This window comes from Procambarus clarkii, chromosome 87 (genome assembly GCF_040958095.1).
Source record: "Procambarus clarkii isolate CNS0578487 chromosome 87, FALCON_Pclarkii_2.0, whole genome shotgun sequence".
Lineage (NCBI taxonomy): Eukaryota > Metazoa > Arthropoda > Malacostraca > Decapoda > Cambaridae > Procambarus > Procambarus clarkii.
The window spans coordinates 16,914,726-16,920,217 of record NC_091236.1 but is presented as its reverse complement, the minus strand read 5'-3'; the positions used below and the strand labels follow the sequence as shown (position 1 = coordinate 16,920,217).

The 5,492-nt window shown below is 39.5% G+C and overlaps 1 long non-coding RNA gene across 1 annotated transcript in view; it reads left to right on the top strand.

Moving 5' to 3' along the window:
• Positions 1–5,280, top strand: part of LOC138358943 (uncharacterized) — a 12,557-nt gene extending 7,277 nt beyond the window's left edge. Inside the window, exons 2-3 of the long non-coding RNA XR_011225668.1 lie at positions 296–412; positions 5,041–5,280. This is a non-coding gene — a long non-coding RNA (uncharacterized lncRNA). The remainder of the gene's footprint in view (positions 1–295; positions 413–5,040) is intronic.
• The last annotated feature ends 212 nt before the right edge of the window (positions 5,281–5,492 follow it).

Below are 5,492 nucleotides of genomic sequence, written 5' to 3'. Positions count from 1 at the left end.
TCCTAGCCTCACGCAGCTTAGCCCCCACCTACATGTAGCATCCCAGTCCATCCTAAGTGATCATTACCTTACTGGCTGTGTTTTCTCTTCAGCCCTGAATGTAATGTGGTGGAACATAAGCAGATACATATCAGGTCTTAGAGAATCTGTACTTCATACATTTCTTAATAATGTCTCACAAATATTTAAATAATTAAAAAAAAATTGTATAATAACTTCATATTATTCTTGCAATTTATTTTTGCATTTTTTTTTATACAAAATTTACATTTTAAAAGATTACCTCTATTTTTAGATTGATGACTTGAAGACTACAGTGCCATCCACAGCAAATCATGGTCTTAAAATATCTCCTAGCAATGACGAGACCAATTTTCACAGAGATCAAATTTTTGCTAAGCAGTAGTCACAGGTAAATATATATTATATATATAATATTATATATATAAAATTAACTACTTCATTGCTCAAAGCACCTTTAGACATTCTGAGAGTTGTGCTATTTTATTAATTAATTAATTAGGCTATATTTTAATGTTTTGTAATGTTTTCATTACTTTTTTTGTTTTGAAATATAAATTGTTGAGTTTTGAAACATTTTGACATTAACTATACCTGAATATTTATAAACAAAAAAATACCAGAACTATGTCCTTGACAATTGCACTAAGAAGTCTTTGCCAAAATCAGGTGCTCAGTGCAGTAGTTAAAAACTTAAAAGTTGTACCACCTCTGGTGCAAGATTAGGGACCCATAGCCTCAGAGAAGAAAATAGAGAGTACTCAGAGAAGGCCTTGAATAATAGGCAGGCTGTTTGTGTGTGTTTCGACAGTAAGCTTGCTGACACCAAATGTAGTTACCTAAGTGTAGTTACAGGATTAGAGCTACGCTCGTGGTGTCCCGTCTACCCAGCACTCTTTGTCACATAATGCTTTGAAACTACTGACGGTCTTGGCCGCCACCACCTTCTCACTTAACTTGTTCCAACCGTGTACCACTCTGTATGCGAAAGGAAATTTTTTTATATTTCTTTGGCATCTTTGTTTAGTTAGTTTAAATCTATGAGCTTTTGTTCTTGAAGTTCCAGGTCTCGGGAAATCTTCCCTATCGATTTTATCAATTCCTGTTACTATTTTGTACATAGTGATTTTATCACCTCTTTTTGTTGTCTTCTAGTTTTGGCATATATAATGCCTCTGACCTCTCCACATAGCTCTTGCCCTTTAGTTCTGGGAGCCACTTAGTAGCATGTCTTTGCACCTTTTCCAGTTTGTTGATGTGCTTCTTAAGATATGGGCACCACACAACCGCTGCATATTCTAGCCTTGGCCGAAAAAAACTCGTGAACAATTTCTTTAGTATTTCGCCATCCATGTATTTAAACGAAATTCTGAAGTTAGAAAGCGTGGCATAGGCTCCTCACACAACGTTCTTTATGTGGGCCTCAAGTGATAGTTTTCTATCTAGAATCAACCCTAGACCTCTTTCTTTTATCAGAATTATATAAAGATTTCTCACATAATTTGTAGGTTGTGTGGGACCTATGTTCTATTCCACATTCCATAACATGGCATTTATTCACATTAAATTTCATTTGCCAAGTGGTGCTCCATATATTTATTTTGTCCAGGTTTTCTTGAAGGGCATGACAATCATCTAAATTTCTTATCCATCCCATTATCTTAGCATCATCAGCAAACATGTTTATATAATTCTGTATTCCAACTGGCAGATCATTTATGTAGACAATGAACATTTCTGGTGCATGTACTGTGGTACTCCACTTGTGACACTTCTCCAGTCCGATTGCCTCTGATTACTGCCCTCATTTTTCTATCAGTCAGAAAATTTTTCATCCATGTTAGAAGCTTACCTGTCACCCATCCAAAATTTTCTAGTTTCCAGAACAACCTCTTATGTGGAACTCTGTAGAAAGCCTTTTTAATGTCTAGATAGATGCAGTCGACCCAACTACCTTTTTCCTTTAAAATCTCTGTGGCTCAATCATAGAAACTGAGTAAATTCGATACACAGGATCTTCCAGATCGAAAACAATACTGTCTGTGTGATATTATATAATTTCTCTCCAGGTGTTCTACCCATTTAGTTTTTAGTTTTTTTTTTTCAATCTTTTCACTGTTACACTTGTCAATGATTCAGGTCTATAACTGAGAGGGGTGGGGTCTTCCCTGTTGCCACTTTTGTAGATTGGAACTATGTTAGCCTTTTTTCACATGTTTGCTATGACTCCTGTACACAGGGATGCCTGAAAGATCAGGTGAAGTGAAAGGCTGAGCTCAGATGCACATTCTCTCAGAACCCATGGTGAAACTCCATCTGGACCAACTGCTTTGTTCTTACTTAGCTCCTTTAGCATATTTTCCACTTCATCTCTAGACACCTCTATACGCTCTATGATGTTCTCAGAAATTCTTATTGTGTCTGGTTCTCTTAAGATTTCATTTTGTATAAACACACTTTGGAACTTTTGGTTTAATGTTTCACACATTGCATTATCATTTTCTGTGAATCTGTTTCCAATTTTCAACCTCTGGATATTATCCTTTACCTGCAATTTGTTGTTTATGAATTTGTAGAATAGGCCCAGTTCTGTTTTACATTTATCCATTATCCCTTTTTAAAAATTTCTTTCTGCCTCTTCCCTTACTGCTGTATAGTTGTTTCTCGCATCTTTGTATCCCTGGTATGATTGGGGGTTTGGCTTCTTTCTATTTTGATACCTGCTTGATGGGGTTCTGCTCTTCTACTCCCCAAGCCCGGCCCGAGGCCAGGCTCGACTTGTGAGAGTTTGGTCCACCAGGCTGTTGCTTGGAGCGGCCCGCAGGGCCACATACCCACAACATCCCGGCTGATCCGGAACTTCTCTTAGAAAACAGTCCAGTTTTCTCCTGAAGATGTCCACGGTTGTTCCGGCAGGAACAACCGTGCAACCGTGCTCTGAAGGGGAAAGTGAATACTGAGCAGTACTCGAGACGGGACAACATAAGTGACTTGAAGAGTACAACCATTGTGATGGGATCCCTGGATTTGAAAGTTCTCATAATCCATCCGATCATTTTTCTGGCTGACGCAATATTTGCTTGGTTATGCTCCCTAAACATTAGATCGTCGGACATCATTATTCCCAAATCCTTGACATGCTGTTTTTCTACTATGGGAAGATTCGATTGTGTTTTGTACCCTGTATTATGTTTCAGATCCTCATTTTTGCCATACCTGAAATTTATCACTGTTAAACATCATGTTATTTTCTGCTGCCCAATCGAAAACTTTGTTGACATCTGCTTGTAGTTTTTCAATGTCTTTCATTCCATTTTTGTGTCTTTTGGTCTGTGGCCCTCTCTCAATTTCTGTTGAACCAATCCTGTTTTCTGGCCCTGCATCTCTGTTTTGGTATGAATGTTTGTGTGCCTTCATTGTATATTTTGCAAAATTTGGCATACATTTAATTTACTTCCCTGTCTAGCAACAAGTCTGCCTAATTACTTATTAAAAAAAAAATTGAAGTTCCCCATAGTGACCTCTCTCTCTTGAAATCAAGTTTATCAACTGTTTCAATGTCCCCATTTTCTGTGTGTGTGTGTTTGGAGGCTAAGCTTGCTGATACCATGTGTGTGTGTGTTTGGAGGCTAAGCTTGCTGATACCATGTGTGTGTGTGTGTGTTTGGAGGCTAAGCTTGCTGATACCATGTGTGTGTGTGTTTGGAGGCTAAGCTTGCTGATACCATGTGTGTGTGTGTTTGGAGGCTAAGCTTGCTGATACCATGTGTGTGTGTGTGTGTTTGGTGGCTAAGCTTGCTGATACCATGTGTGTGTGTGTGTGTTTGGAGGCTAAGCTTGCTGATACCACGTGTGTGTGTGTTTGGAGGCTAAGCTTGCTGATACCATGTGTGTGTGTGTTTGGAGGCTAAGCTTGCTGATACCATGTGTGTGTGTGTGTGTGTGTTTGGAGGCTAAGCTTGCTGATACCATGTGTGTGTGTGTTTGGAGGCTAAGCTTGCTGATACCATGTGTGTGTGTGTGTGTTTGGAGGCTAAGCTTGCTGATACCATGTGTGTGTGTGTTTGGAGGCTAAGCTTGCTGATACCATGTGTGTGTGTGTGTGTTTGGAGGCTAAGCTTGCTGATACCATGTGTGTATGTGTGTGTTTGGAGGCTAAGTTTGCTGATACCATGTGTGTGTGTGTGTGTTTGGAGGCTAAGCTTGCTGATACCATGTGTGTGTGTGTGTTTGGAGGCTAAGCTTGCTGATATCATGTGTGTGTGTGTGTGTTTGGAGGCTAAGCTTGCTGATACCATGTGTGTGTGTGTGTTTGGAGGCTAAGCTTGCTGATACCATGTGTGTGTGTGTGTTTGGAAGCTAAGCTTGCTGATACCATGTGTGTATGTGTGTGTTTGGAGGCTAAGTTTGCTGATACCATGTGTGTGTGTGTGTTTGGAGGCTAAGCTTGCTGATACCATGTGTGTGTGTGTGTTTGGAGGCTAAGCTTGCTGATACCGTTTGTGTGTGTGTGTGTGTGTTTAGAGGCTAAGCTTGCTGATACCATGTGTGTATTTGGAGGCTAAGCTTGCTGATACCATGTGTGTGTGTGTTTGGAGGCTAAGCTTGCTGATACCATGTGTGTGTGTGTGTGTTTGGAGGCTAAGTTTGCTGATACCATGTGTGTGTGTGTGTGTTTGGAGGCTAAGTTTGCTAACACCGTGTGTGTACTCACCTGTTTAAATAATAATAGGGGTGTGTACCACCTCTGGTGCAATTGTAGGGACCCACAGCCTTGAAGAAAATAGAGTATTCAGAGAAGACCTTGTGGATTCTCACTGAACACTAATCTTTTCTTCTCCTATCACCCCTCTTATTTTGTTTTATGCTGTATTCTATTATATATCATATAAATACATAGCCAAATGGCAATATTTATTATGTCTATACAAAAAGAAGAAATCCACTTTATTTTTTTCTCTCCTTTGTTTCTATGTGGATTTTGTTGTGACTAATGATTCTCCTCCTTCCCGTCAACAGGTCTTCCTCACTGGGCTTGCTCGGCTTTTGTGTTACTGTGAGGGTGCCATCATCGTTTACCCTTCAAGACTGACTCATGCTGGCATTGCATTTGTGGACTTCCCTTCACAGTAAACAGTCCTTCTCCATATGGTGATTGTCCAGGGCAAGCAGGGTGTGACTGCCATCTTGGAGAAGCAGGGTCTTTTAATATGAAGAATCTTCCGTCTTCTCTACTTACGCCAGCTTTTGCCGGCCTTGCATTCTTGTTACTTCATGGCCCTTGGGCGTTTTTTATTTATTTTACATAATAAATTTTTTGATTAATACCCGTGTTTCACAAGAGATCCTTAACATTTTAAGCACCAATTGTATTGACTAATGTACGTCTTGTAACCTTTAAGACATAAATAGACAAGACATAGATAAATGAGTGAATAATACTGAGTGACTAGGTTAGGGCGAGGAACATA